The following is a 15,020-nucleotide window of genomic DNA, read 5'->3' as shown; positions in this document are numbered from 1 at the left end:
ACAGGGAAACACACCCATGCACAAGTTGGCACATGCAGATACATTAACACTGCATTTGCATCCCCACAGGACCCCTACTCAACGTCACCGGAGAGGAGGTGCCAGCGAAAACCAGTCCACCCCCTGAAGAGGCCCACACTGATGACAGCAGCTCTGCACGCCTGGATCAGGATGACCAACCTGGCCCATCAGGGACCTCTGGACAGTTGGTTCCCCTGCCACAGTCCCAACCCACCACAGAGCTTCCCCCCTCTGGAAACACCAGCACAGCACCCACCCAGCGGGCCCATGCCACTGTCCTCAGGATACATCAATCAGCAGTGTGTCCACCACTACAGGGACCCCAGGTAACCCCACAAACACAGGACGATCAGGGACCTGGGGTCAGTGGTAGTGGGCACACTTTCAGGGGACAGAGGCACAGGACAACAGGGAAGCTGGGAGGACTGCTGTGTGACAGGGGGAGGACAGGCCCAGGGAACCCACTCTCCACAAGGCTCTCTCCAACATCCTGGGAGCATACCACCATTCTCAGGAAACCATGGGCCGGATACTGGTCAAGCTGCAGGAGACCCAGCGGCTGCAGGAGGGACAGTACCTAGGGATCAGGGATGACCTAACAAACATCTACACCATCCTAGTCACCATTGCAGGGGTGTTGCGTGACCTTTGCCAAGACCATGAGGGAGGCAGTGGCACAACAACGGGCCCCTGACACTAGCCACACAGATGAACAGCCCTCCATTTCCGCCGGTGCTAGTGGACAGGAGGCACCACCACAGGATCAACAGGCCACCAGCACCCCACCCCCTGCAGAAGGAGAACCACCCTGCAAACGGTCCCTGCGATCCAGGGAGAAGACAAAGAACATTGCCAAGTCCCCCGCCAGAAAATAAGACGCTCCGGATTGTCACCCTTCTGTCCCACTATGTCACCCTGTCCACCTTGAAATGCCATTACTCCCCTTCCTATGCGCTGTTGGACAATGCAAGTGGGATACCAAGAGACTGGACTCTAACTGGACCTTCCTCCACCATCACCCCTGCCCATTGCACATTCACCCTCTACTTATGAGCACTGAAATAAACACCCTTGGATCAAATACAAGTACAGAATCTGTCAACTGATTGCAATGTGTATTCGTTTAACAAGCTGTAAACACGGGGCGTGGCCTGCAGACGATGAAGCCGCACGCCTAGAGTGGTACTCCCGGCACCGTACGTGGGGCTCACAGAATCCTGAGCAGTTGACGGCCCAAAACGGATCTTCTACCAAGGCCTTTTACCCCTGAACACATGGGGCATGGAATGGAGCCCCCTCTGGTGAAATCAGCAGCAGAAGAGCAGAGTTTGAAACTTTGGAAATACAGATCGAGAAAAACCAAAATGGAGACCACGGCCCAGCCCAGAGTTGGAGTGGTGTTCCTCCAGTAAGCAGAGACGGAACTCCGCCGATGGGGAAGGATACTTGTGGGGAGCACCCTCGGCGGTGGAAAAGTGAGTGGCGATGACCCCCCATCAATGCGAACCAGAGAAGAGTAGTGGGGGAGGGGGAAACATACGGTGATGAACGAGGGAGAGCTTTGTTCCGAGCCGCTGGCCGTGATAATAGTGAATCGAGAAGTAACGAAGCCCAACAGGATTGCCCCCCTTCCCTAAGATGACCTATTCTGAACTAAATGATGATGAGATAGTGACTTTAAAACATGGTACACAGTGACTGGAACTCACTGACATCGGTGACTCAGAGTGGAGACCAGGGGAGTTACGAGAGCTGGTAGAACCAGACCCAACCATCAGCGGCCATTGTATGGGAAGCTAACTGAGAGATAAAAGATAACTTGCCACCCCAATGGAACAGATACCAAATGCCACTTTGCACCCTGTAGGTCTCTCCTGAGTCTGTTAAGATCATCAAATTCACTCTGGTTTACATTAAGACTCTCTTAAATCTACATGTGACTGTAGGTGATACTTACCTGTAATGTTTATTGTTTAAACAAACACTTGTGGAGCAAAAGAAAAAAGGGCCGCTGCAACCAGCCTTTCAATATCTGAAAAAACAATTGAAGTTGTAACACGCTGGTAAAACCAAAAAAGCAAGAAACCCAGGACCCAGAGGAGTCAAATATGACTAAACCCCCTGAACAAACTCCTAATTTAAGACTACCCAATAATATGCAGATACAAGAGACCACGCTGGATAAAATACTTCAAACCATTAGGGAGTCATGCGAAGCCCTAGAACAGAAAATAGACAATCTCACAGTGGATCTCTCGCTGTTAAGAGATGATCATCGTAGGCTAACGAAAAGAGTGGTGTTGAATGAAAAAAACGCTCGAACAAATAACCCCTATTCAGAAAACCTTATCAACGGACGTCACTGGACTTATCTCCCGGGTAAAACTGCTGGAAGCTAGAGCAGAAGATGCAGAAAACCACGCTCGTAGGAACAACCTCAGACTTGTGGATCTACCAGAAAAAGTGGAATCATCAGCAGCAAGTATGGAAGCCTTTTTGGAGCAGTGGATAAAGGAAGCAGTGGCACCAGAGGGTCTCTCACCCTTCTTTGTAATTGAAAAAGCTCACAGAGTACCAAATAGACCGACCCCTCCAGGAGCAAGACCCTGACCAATAGTTGCGAAATTGCTTCACTTCAAAGATAGAGACGTTATTTTAACACAAGCAAGACTTAAGGGGGAAATAAGGCTGCAAAATCAACAAATTATGATCTTCCCGGATTTTACCAAAGACACAGAATTGCAAAGAGCCTCCTTTAAAGACACAAAACGTCTGCTTCGTGAATGCGGAATCCAATATGCAATGCTCTTCCCGGCCAAACTGTGAGTAGAATATGAGGGCAAAGCTTATTTTTTTACTTCACCACAACTAGTATGGGACTGGCTGGAAACACTGCACTCAACATATTCTAAACTGCAGAGAAAGGACAACCATACATCATAAAGGAAACGCAGCAGACCCGAGAAACATGGAGTGGAAACAGCGCCCCCGAGACATCAAACACTTCAAGAAATGCACGAAGCGGTGAATACGGCAGCAGCTTTGAGTAGTGGGAACCTACCTTTGACTCAATCTTCGGGGACTATGTCTGATCATTACTCAAGCTGCAGGAGCTCTTCTGTCTCCTCACGGGACACTTCAGTCAGCATGCCCAAAATAACCCCAAGATCCTCAGAGGAGCTTATTTGAATATTAGTAACTAACGGGACCGTGAGTACTATTGAGCGATCTCATTGTTAATCCTTTTTGTTTATATCGCTTGGAGGGGCCCAGGATTTAGAAGGCATAGTAAATGTTTTGAGAAGGGGATGAAATAAAATTTAAGGATTGTAATTGTTGTGCCGAAGGGGCTGTTATATGAATATATAATGTTTATAACGAGAGTAAACCTGAAAAATGATTGCGTAACAACCCTACCACTTGTTGATATACTTTGATAGAGCCCTGGGGGTGGACCGGGGCATAGGCTCTCAGCTTCTGGCGTGTCACCCTACCTATAGGATGTTAGTTGTAGTTTTAATAGTTTGGACGCGGATAGTTGTAGATACCGGTCCTGGGGCGAGGGAGTTGGGAGTGTGTAATGTTAGTTATGTGTGTTACAAAAGTTTTGCACCCACCACCATGGTATTCACTGTCCTTCACACTAAAGAAACATTGTTGCAATTCAAGCCTAGACGCCCTGGAGAACACATATATAATAAATACACCACAATAGACTCTCATGAGTGCTTCCTTAAATTATAAAATAGCTTCTTGGAACGTTAGAGGTTTCAATAGCATGGCTAAGAGATACAAGGTTTATAACCAGCTTAAACGATGGGGAGTTCCCATAGACTTAATTCAGGAGACCCATCTCATTGAACTAGAAGTCAAGGCTTTGACGAAGAGATGGAGAGGCCAGGTAATTGCTACAACTTACTCGGTGTTTGAACAAGAGGTACTACTGTGGATTCGTCCCGGGGTGCCCTTCCAGAAAACCCATGAGATTATAGACAAGGAGGGGAGATATGTCTTAGTTGCTGGGAAACTAGAAGGTAAGGACATTACAATAGGGGGTATATATGCACCGAACCAAGATCAGGGAGCTTTCCTCAATAAACTATTGCTGGAACTGGTCCCTTGTCTCATAGGCCCTACACTAATTGGAGGGGACTTTAATTGTATAGCAGACGTAACAAAGGATAGATCTCACCCTCCCCTACTACATTCCCAGACCATAAAAACGGTGGCGAGTTGGAGACAGTTAGAGACAACTCCACCCACATATTCAAGATTATTACTTTTACTCCGCACTGCATGACTTACACGTTTGTCTTGATACCTTTCTGGCCTCTCCCAAAATACAAAGTGAAGTAATAACAGCTGAATACCTATGTCATACTATATCATATCACAACCCTCTGCTTATAACGCTGACTTGGGGTAAGGATAGACCGTGCATACCAACATGGCTTCTTAGAGCAGAAATGCTAGAAGATGAGGCTTTCAGACACCTATTACTCACAACAATCGGCGAGTTCTTTACCCTTAACTCAGGAACTACTTCTTCCAGGGCAATTGAATGGGAGACTTTTAAAACAGTAATTAGAGGAATTTGTATTAATGAAAATATAGGGGTCCGACGGTCATTAGAACTTGAAATCCAGAGACTTGAAGGCTCCCTTAGAGATATAGAACGTAGGAGACCGGATTGTCCAAACCTGACCCCCCTTCTGGTAGACACCAAAGAGGAAATAGCTGAAGTAACTACTAGACTGAGACACTTTGATTATAAAAAATACCTAGCTAGATAACACGCGGAGGGAGATGAGGCAGGTGCACTTCTGGCTTGGCTTGCTACTCCACCGAAACAGCATTCAGTAATAGTAGAAATTGAAGATGCCAATGGCAGCCATATCTTTGGTCAGAAAGGAATAAACAAAAGATTTGCTAATTATTATTCCGAACTGTTTGCCATTCATAATACACTGTTAACTCCCTCCCAAATAGAGGATTTGGAGGAACTTGATCTCCCTCGATTGGAGGAGGTGGATACACGGGCCCTAGCTGAACCCATCTCGATAACAGATATCAAAATCGCAATCCAAAGTATGGCACGGGGTAAAGTCTCAGGGGCAGATAGACTCCCTGTAGAGTTTTATAATGCGTATCAAGACCAATTGGCCCCACATCTATGCACTGTTTATTCTGAAGCATGGGAAAAGGGGCACATACCTCAATCTACAAACGAAGCTGTCATGATACCACTACTGAAACCGGAAAGACCCCCGGGTGATGTCTGATCCTATAGACCGTTGTCCATGCTTAACATGGATTATAAAATACTGAGTCGGATACTTGCTACCCGACTGTTACCTCACATGTCGTCACTGATACACCGAGCCCAATCTGGCTTTATCCCTCAGCGTAGTACCGCACAAAATATTAGGCGACTGATATCTATCCTTCACGGAGCTCCTTCGACACTCATACACGCAGCGATTAGATCAGTTGATCTTGAAAAAGCCTTTGATAGCCTTAGATGAGACTATTTAGAAAAAGTACTCCTGAAGTTGGGCATGGGACAAGGCTTCGTCCGTTGGACACAACTGTTATGTGCAAACCCCACAGCGAGGGTCCGAACTGGCGGAACTATTTCGGCCTCATTCCAAATTGGTAGGGGTGCTAGACAGGGATGTCCCTTATCTCCTCTACTATTTGCGTTAGCTGTGGAACCGCTGACCCAAATGGCCAGATCTGACATGTACTATAGAGGTATACTAATGGGACAGCAGACTCACCATATTGCATTATACGCAGACGATATGCTGCTCTTTATCCACAATACAGAGGCTGATTTACTGGGTGCAATGAATATGATGAAAAGTTTTGGAGGGGCGTCGGGTCTCCGAATTAACTGGCAGAAATCTGTTATCTTCCCGCTAATCGAAGGATCCCCAAAGATTATTGACACACAGGGACTGCCATGGACACCCATTACATTTAAATACCTAGGAGTAAATATATATCACAAATTAGAAGACTTCATGGAGCGGAATATACATCGAGCGTTACGGAATCTTAGATCTAATGTATGTTTTTGGGAAACTTTACCTCTGACAGTTACGGGGAGAGTAGCATTACTGAAAATTATAGTGCTGCCGAGACTGCTGTACTATTTTTCTGTGCTACCTCTGATTATCCCGAGATCAGTGTTTAAAGATATTAATTCCATGATCGCAAGTTTATCTGGGGAACAGGTCGGCACAGAATTGCATTGCACACTCTTCAAAGACCAACTGCAGAAGGAGGACTAGCGGCACCAGATATGGAAATTCATTATTGGGCAGGTCAGTTACAGTGGTTACCGAGATCAGTTGGTAACACTCCCCTGAATTCACAAAACACCCTAGGCAGTTCACTAGAAGACATCCTAAGTATTATACTGGACCCTAGGGGGAAACGTTAGCAACTACCATTGGAATGGAATTCGATAAGACTATGCTGGGAGCAATTTTTAAGGCGCACACACACACAACAGTCCCTTATGCTCCAGAGGTACCACTAATTTGTTTGAAACACATGGCAGGGAATTTAGCCCTGGCAGGGATAAAAAAAACTAGCTGGAACTGGTGTTGGGAGACTGGTTTAGTAACGGAAGATTAAGCACTTTAGCAGAGCTGCAAGAACAGTTCAATGTTCCTTCAGGAATGTTTATTACATATAATGCAATTACTAGAATTATACAAAAGACATGAAAAAGGGCACACAAGAACCTCCGGTACATGAAGGATGTAGGCTTATTTGCTCACTAGGAGAACAAAGAGGGGTGATATCAGCAATTTATCAAACATTACACAAAAGCACATACACACCTTTAAATAAGCTGAAACTGAAATGGCAGTCAGAATTGGGCATCACCATAGAAGAACAACAGTGGGCTAAGATTACCACCCATATATACCCAGTCTCCAGAAACGCCCTTTTTAAATTACTTAACCTCTATATATATCACCAAGCCTACCTAACTCCACAAGACATTGCAAAGATGTTTAATACAGGAGGGGGAGATTGCCCGAGATGTTCAGAAGCAGCTGCTGTATTAGAGCATATGTAATGGAGTTGCCCACAGGTAAAACCCTACTGGGAAGAAATATGTATGCATCTATTGGTAATTACCGAAATAATTTTGACACCCTCCCCTTTAATAGCGCTCTTGGGAGATTTCCCTCGCCCCCTTCGGCGAAAAAAAATAGTAATAAATTCATTGATGTGGCTCTCCTTCTGGCTAAGAGGGAAATCACATCCCACTGGAAAGATGTAAGGGGCCCTCGAGTTCCAAGGTGGTTAGAAGCAATTATAAAATGGGCAGAAGCGTAAAGGACTACATTGAACTTAGAAGTAGCATGAGGACAAAAGTCAAAGCACATAGCAAAACAATGGGATACAATACTAGAATATTTGAAACATCCGGATAATCCAGGGTCAGAAGATTCAAGCGCGACATTAGAATCCGAGAAGACGCTTCTAACACTTAAATACATGAATAATAGTATTTGTGAAGGACAGAATTGTTATATTGGAAATGCTATGTTTAAGTAAAATTCACCATGATTGGATGGGTTGCTTGAACGGGGGGGGGGGGAGGTTGGGGTATTAATATTAAGTTGAAATAGGGAAAATCTTGTATTATTGTGAAATGAATAAAAGACATTTAAAAAAAAAAAAAGCTGTAAACATTTCTATCCATATGTCCAAGTATACATACATTGGTATGACCTGTAGTGGGCAGCAGTACACATAGCAGGAACCAGAGTGGGGAACAGGGATCTGAAAATAAAGATGGCTAAGGGTAAAGTCAGTGACCAGAGACATAGGGTAAGAGGCTGTCTTGTACAATGTCCAACAGTTAACTCAAATGTAATATGAACGTACAATGTCTTACCTGTGTGTCACTGGAAGTATTGCAGAATAATGCTGTTCCTGTTGTCAACATCTTCTTCCACTGCCTCCTCTTCCTCACTGTCCACAGGCTCCACCGCTGCCACAAGACCATCTCCAGGCTCATCCTCCTGCAAAAAGGCACCTAGCGTCTCAAGGCCAGGTTGGGCAACATGCAATAGGAAACGATGATCTGGCACACCTTCTTGGGTGAGTAGTACAGGGAGCCACCAATCAGATGGAGGCACCGGAATCTGGCCTTCAGGAGGCCGAAGGTCCGTTCTATAATCCTCCTTGTACTCCCATGTGCCTCATTGTAACTTTCCTCTGCCCTTGTCCTGGCATTCCTCACTGGGGTCAGTAGCCATGAGAGGTTGGGGTAACCAGAGTCACCTGCAAATATCGAGGGATACCTGTTAGACACACACTAACCCTTACGGACAACCCCATACCCAGACACCTACTCATCCTGTGTGGGGACCTTAGCCAACCTATTAGCCACACCCGGTGCCTCTGGAGTTGGCCCATCACATATGGGATGCTGCTATTCCTCAAGATAAAGGCGTCATACACAGAGTGAGGATACTTGCCATTCACATGGGAGATGTACTGGTCCGCCAAATGCACCATCTGCACATTCATCGACTGATATCTTTTCTATTCCTGAAAACTTGCTCATTTCTCCCCGGAGGGGGGCAAATGCCACATGTGTACCATCAATGGCACCTATGATGTTGGGGATATGTCCCAGGGCATAAAAGTCAGCTTTCACTGTGGTTAAATCCTCCACCTGGGGGAACACGATGTAGCTGTGCATGTGTTTCAGCAGGGCTGACAACACACTGGTCAACATGTTAGAGAACATTGGCTGGACATCCCTGATGCCAAGGCCACTGTTGTTTGGAAGGAACCACTTGCCAGGAAATGGAGCACTGACAGGACTTGAACAAGAGGGGGGATACCAGTGGGCTGACAGATAGCTGACATCAGGTCTGGGTCCAATTGGGCACACAGGTCCTGGACTATGGCACAATCAAGTCTGTAGGTAATGATAATGATAATGTTGCAAGGTCCACCAGGGGTCTGTACACCAGAGGATGCCACCATCTCATATTCAGCCTCAGCGGTTGGAGCCTACGGAAGAGAACGGTGAGCAGAGGGTCACATTCCTACACCTATTACACTAATGCTGTTTTTTTTTACTTTACAGAAACAAAATGTGAATCCTAGAATCAGTTGCCCTGCCAATGTCTGCTGTGACGCAGTTAGGTGCCATGCCCTGTGGCCCCCTGAAATGGCAGATGCCTGACCTGTGAGGAGGGACAATTGGAAATGAGGTAATTGCGCTGGCGTTGTGCACCGTTGCAGTAGGCGGTCGATGACTGCCGCGCAACTTCGCATTGGCTATCATTGAGCCCTATGGGTTCCAGGAGCCAATGGTGATGTACGCCGGCGGTGACAGTATGCACCGCCGTGGACGTGACCACAATTTCTCTCTCATCCCTCACTTGCTATCTGACCTTCAACAGGAGAGGACCTACACTGCAAGTGCTGCTGTGACCTGTGTCTGGAAGCGACAATGGCTCATGTGTCTGGGGAAAGGGCCCCTGCCTTCACTGCAGAGGAGTTGGAGAAAAGGGTGGTTGGGGTACTACCCTAGTACACATTACTCTACTGTCCTCCAGACAAACAGGTGAGTACACCGTAAGCATGATGCATGGGCCATGAATGTATGGACTGCTGTGGATGTAAGCCACATGTTGGGGGTGCTGAGGCGTCTGGGCCAGAGTGCAGCATGTAAGGTCGTCATTGTATGTGCGTCAGGGGATGGGTGGGAACTGGTGGCCAATGAGTCTGACGGTCCGGACGGGTAAATAATTGCCTTTTCTGCTGCCTTTTCCATCCAGGTCAGCGCCCACCAGAAAAAAGGTATTTGGCTTGCCATCGCCAAGGATGTGCGGACTATGGGGGTCTTTCGCACGTGGAGCACCCACTGCCGCAAGAGATGGGAGGACCTACGCCGCTGGTCAAAGAAGGCGGTGGAGGCCCAGCTCGGGCTGGCCTCCCAACGAGGAAGGGGTGCTCATCGCACCATGACCCCCCTGATGTTCCGCATCCTGGAGGTGGCCTTTCTGGAGTTGGATCGGCGCTTGAGGGCATCACAGCAGACACAAGGGGGTGAGTTAAGATTCTGAAAGCTGACTTTGCACGCATTAGGAGGTACCTGGGTGGGGGATGTGGGCTGTGGGTGCCCGTAGGCCAGTGCGATCTTGGCAAGGTAGGTCCCTTGTTAGGCAGGCTCTGGTGCACTCCTACCCCAATAGTGTAAGTGGCCATCTACTACTGGGCAGGGTCCTGTGGGTTTCTGGTGTGCAGATGCTGGCGTTAGGCATTGTACCCCATGGGCTGGTGACTGTCTTAGGAAATGGGTGGGTATGGCTGAGTGCATAGGGCTGCTCCCTGTGTGTTGTGTACACCAAGGGTAGTGGTGTTTCTGGCATTCACCAAGTGTACCTCTGTCTCTTCCCTGCCCTTTTTGTTTTGTCACCCTGTCCTTGTGTGAATTAGCATCATCTGGCAGAGGAGCAGAGGCACCGGTAATGGAGGGAGCTGCATCCTACATGGGCCTAGAGGCCGAATCCACCGAGGGTGATGGCACCAGTGGGATGAAGGGTGAGGGGGAGACCACAGACAGCAACTCCTCCTCTGATGGAAGCTCCCTGGTGGTGGCGGACACCTCTGTGCCCACCCCAACAACAGGTACAGCCGCCACCCCACCTACCAGCACCACCCTCCCAGCAGCCCCTCAGTGTGTTTGCCGTGCCCACTCCCCCAGTAGGGTGGGTATCTCCTTCGCCCCAAGCACCTCAGGCCCTGCCCCTGTCAGCCCTGCTGCCCTCAGTGAGGAGGCTATTGACCTCCTGAGATCCCTCTCTGTTGGACAGTCATACTGAATGCCATCCAGGGTGTTGAGAGGCATTCGCAACAAACAAATGCATACCTGGAGGGCATTCACTCTAGCGTGGCGGCCCAACAGAGAGCATTTCAGACTCTGGCCTCAGCACTGGTGGCAGCCATTGTCCCTGTGTCTGGCCTCCTCCCTCCAACTTTCTCTACCCAGACCCACTCAACCCCAGCCTATCCCAAGCACACCTTCAGACCAGCATTCACCCAAATCTACACACAAAAGTGGCTCAGGCAAACATAAGCACCACACTTCATCTCACAAGCACTCACACAAGCACCATACCCATACAAACACACCAACATCCACTGCCTCCACTGTGTCCCCCTCCTCCTCGTCCACCTCCCTCCCAGGAGCGTCTTCACTCACACCTGCATGCACTACATCTTCATCCACTACCTCCATCACCAGCACGCCTATCACAACACACCCCTCACGAGCAGTCACCACCCCCACAGCCATGCACACGTCCCCTGTGTCCTCTCCCAGTGTGTCTGTGACCCCTCCTCCCAAAGTACAGAAACGCAAGCACCCACCCACCCAACAACCATCCACCTCACAACAGCATCCAGCCCATGCATCTTCACCCAAACTCAGCAGACAGACACCTCCTACAACCACTCCCTCTTTCTCCACTCCCAAACCCTCTCCATCTTCCAGTCAAAGTGTGTCTAACAAACTTTTACTGCAAACATTGATCTGTTCCCTACTCCTCCCCACGTCCTTCCCCTCGGGCCAGGGTGTCCAGATCCCAGGCCAGCACCTCAGCCACCAAGTCGTCTTCCGCAGTGGTACCTGCAACTCTCAGAGGATCAAAGGGGGCACCCGTCAGGCCAGGAAGTGTGCCACGGACCCCTTGCAACGGACCAAACCATTCCGCCACCTGCCAAGGTGAAGAAGGGGCCAGCATGCAGCAAGGCCAAGGAGCACGACCCACCCAGCAAAAGCGTCCACCAAAACTCCAGCTGCCAGATCCAATGTCCCAGCAGCATCTGCCAAGGTGAGGAAGGGTCAGAAAAGTCAAGGCAAGGCACTTCAGGCCTCAGAGGCCCCAGGTGAGGGCCTGGTGCCCACCATCAGAACCGACAGCCCGCCACCTGTCCCGCGGCCAGCCCCGCCGCAAGCTCCGCCCCAAGAACCGCCACCTGCACCGCCTCCTGCACCGCCACCTGCCTTGCCGCTGCCACCACTACTGTCACCAACAGCATCCCCAGTGGGCAGCCATCCGAGGCTGCAGGAGATGGGCTGGTGCCTCCCTCCACCACTGGCAGCACCAGCACCTGTATCACGGACAGCAACGCCAGCATCCCCGCCGCAAGCACCGCCATCTGCACCGCTGACAGTAGGACCAATACCAGCAGCAGCAGCCCCAGTGCGTCCGTCCGAGGCTGCGGGAGACAGCCTGGAGCCTCCCACCACCACTGGAAGCAGCCCCACCAGCACTATCACCTGTTTGCAGCCTTAATCGCTGCAGGATGGAGTCTGGCCCTGCCTCCATGGAGTATCATGCTACCTCATCCATGCAAATCTCATGCCTCAGACACCCAGGTGAGGGAATGTGAACTGCCATGCCCCAAGTGCTACATCACTGGGCACAAGCCCCCCTCCAGAACCAGTGGAGAAATGCATCCGCTCTCCCTATCCTTGGCAGGACGAAGCACACTGGGCACAAGGCCCCCTCCAGAACCAGTGGAGAAATGCATCCACTCTCCCTATCCTGGGCAGGATGAAGCACACTGGGCACAAGGACCCCTCCAGAACCAGTGGAGAAATGCATCCACTGTCCCTATCCTTGGCAGAATGAAGCACACTGGGCACAAGGCCCCCTCCAGAGCCAATGGAGAAATGCATCCACTCACCCTATCCTTGGCAAGATGTAGCACCCTGGGCACAAGGCCCCCTCCAGAACCAGTGGAAGAAGGCATCCACTTGAGAAACTTGAGAGACTGTGGCCTTGCACTCCCCAGGACCAAGCAGTGGGCAAACCACCCACTTGAGAGACTGTGGCTTTGCACTACCCAGGACCAAGCAGTGGGAAAAGCACCCACTTGAGAAACTGTGGCCTTGCACTCCCCAGGACCAAGCAGTGGGCAAACCACCCACTAGAGAGACTGTGGCTTTGCACTCCCCAGGACCAAGCAGTGGGCACACCACCCACTTGAGAGACTGTGGCTTTGCACTACCCAGGACCAAGCAGTGGGAAAGGCACTCACTTGAGAGACTGTGGCCTTGCACTCCCCAGGACCAAGCAGTGGGCAAACCACCCAATAGAGAGACTGTGGCTTTGCACTCCCCAGGACCAAGCAGTGGGCAAACCACCCACTAGAGAGACTGTGGCTTTGCACTCCCCAGGACATCACTGTGGGCATGGAGCCCCCTCGAGGAGCAGCGGTGTAGTACCATTTTCCTGCTGAGGTGCCCCCCCCCGTTCCCCGTACCCCTGAGGTGCCTGTGTGTTTTCGACCTGATGCCCCTGCAGTGTTCTCTCTGTATTGAGGCAGGAGTCAAGTGTGGGCTTGGCCCATGATTTTTGGCCCAGTGGGTCATGGACGTTTGCAAAGGACAGCATAAGGCCTTCTGTACATATTGTAAATATTTGTATATAGTGTTTTTCTATTGGTTACATATATCTGCATATTTCACAAATATCACTTATTTCACTCTATTCCTTTTGTCCTTGCATTCTTCCTGGGGGTAACCGGGTATAAATGTACTGTTTTTGGATGTGTTTGTGTGTATGGTGTTGTAGGTGAGGGTGAGGGTGGGGGTGTTGCGTATGTGTGTCACTCTCTTTTTCCTCCCACCGTCCCTTGTGTGCTAGGTGCAGTATTCACCGTGGTCGTCGCTGCCGCATTTGATATTCCTCGTGTATGAGGAGGTAGACCAGCATGGGGAGGACCTGCAGCTCGGGCTCCATGGCGTCCTGGTTCTTTGTTGACTGTCGAGAGGTGAGTGGTTTCCCTTCTGTGTTCTGTTTCTGCCATGCTTTTGATGGAGTTGGTACCGCCCTGGAAAAACTGGCGGATTGGCGGGTTGTGATGTGGTGGGCGGTACATTGTCCTCCATCTGTCTGTTGGCAGTTACCGCCACAGTGTTTGTTGCTACTGCTGTGGCGGTCAGAGTGTTAAAGTGGCTGTCTGTGCTGGCGGTTTCCGCCGTGGTCATGATCCCATTTTTTTTACCGCAGCCTGTTTACTGATTCAGTAAATTGGTAAATTGGTGGCAGTAGATGGGCAATGCATGCCTTTGTTTGTTGGATACTATCACTGTAGGATGCACACATATGTCCAAAAGCATGTTCTGTGGCACAGGTACATGACACAGAACCCCACCCCCTGAGGTTGGATGAGCATGCATATGTTAGTCCACATGTCCACTCATGGACAGGCATATACTCTCTGTACCCACCATGCCAGCCACCTCATTGTTATCCATGCAGTAGCCTATAGGAACTGTATGCAGAGAATCATTCTCATAGAGTGCGAGTGTTTTAATGCATTCATGCCTAAGGAGTGTACCTTTCAGAAGCCACAAAGGTGTGATGTGTCCCATAGTTCCTCAGATCTCAGTCAGATTGCCAGCGCATGTCCCACTAGATGTCAGTTGACCTACCTAGTCAGTGGAGGGCCTGAGCAGGGTGGTGGGTTGGTCTGCAGATTGGGAAGTGTTTGTAGTCATGTCCCTGTACTCAATGGCTAGTATGTGCCACACTTGGGCAGTTTGCACCAAAGAAGACTGTCTTAGCTTTGTCTACTGACATGTATGTGACTCAGCCATTTTGGACGGGACTTGTGAACATAATTTCTTGCCTTGTCTTTTGCATCCATGCAGATCAACGCCCATAAAAAGAAAGGGGTATGGAGAGCCATCACCAAGAAGGATGTGGACCAGGGGTCCACAACCAGTGGTGCACCCACTGTCGCAAGAGGTGAGAGGACCTGAGATTCTGGGCCCAAACAATCGTGGAGACCCAGCTGGTGCTGTCCTCCTAACGTGGGCGGGGTGCCAATCAGACAATGACCCCTCTAATGGCCTGCTTTATGGCAGTGGCCTACCTGGAGCTTGATGGGCGTTTGAGGGCAGCACAGCAGCCACAAGGGGATGAGTACACAGC

This window comes from Pleurodeles waltl, chromosome 5 (genome assembly GCF_031143425.1).
Source record: "Pleurodeles waltl isolate 20211129_DDA chromosome 5, aPleWal1.hap1.20221129, whole genome shotgun sequence".
Classification (NCBI taxonomy): domain Eukaryota; kingdom Metazoa; phylum Chordata; class Amphibia; order Caudata; family Salamandridae; genus Pleurodeles; species Pleurodeles waltl.
This window is presented reverse-complemented; position numbering follows the sequence as displayed.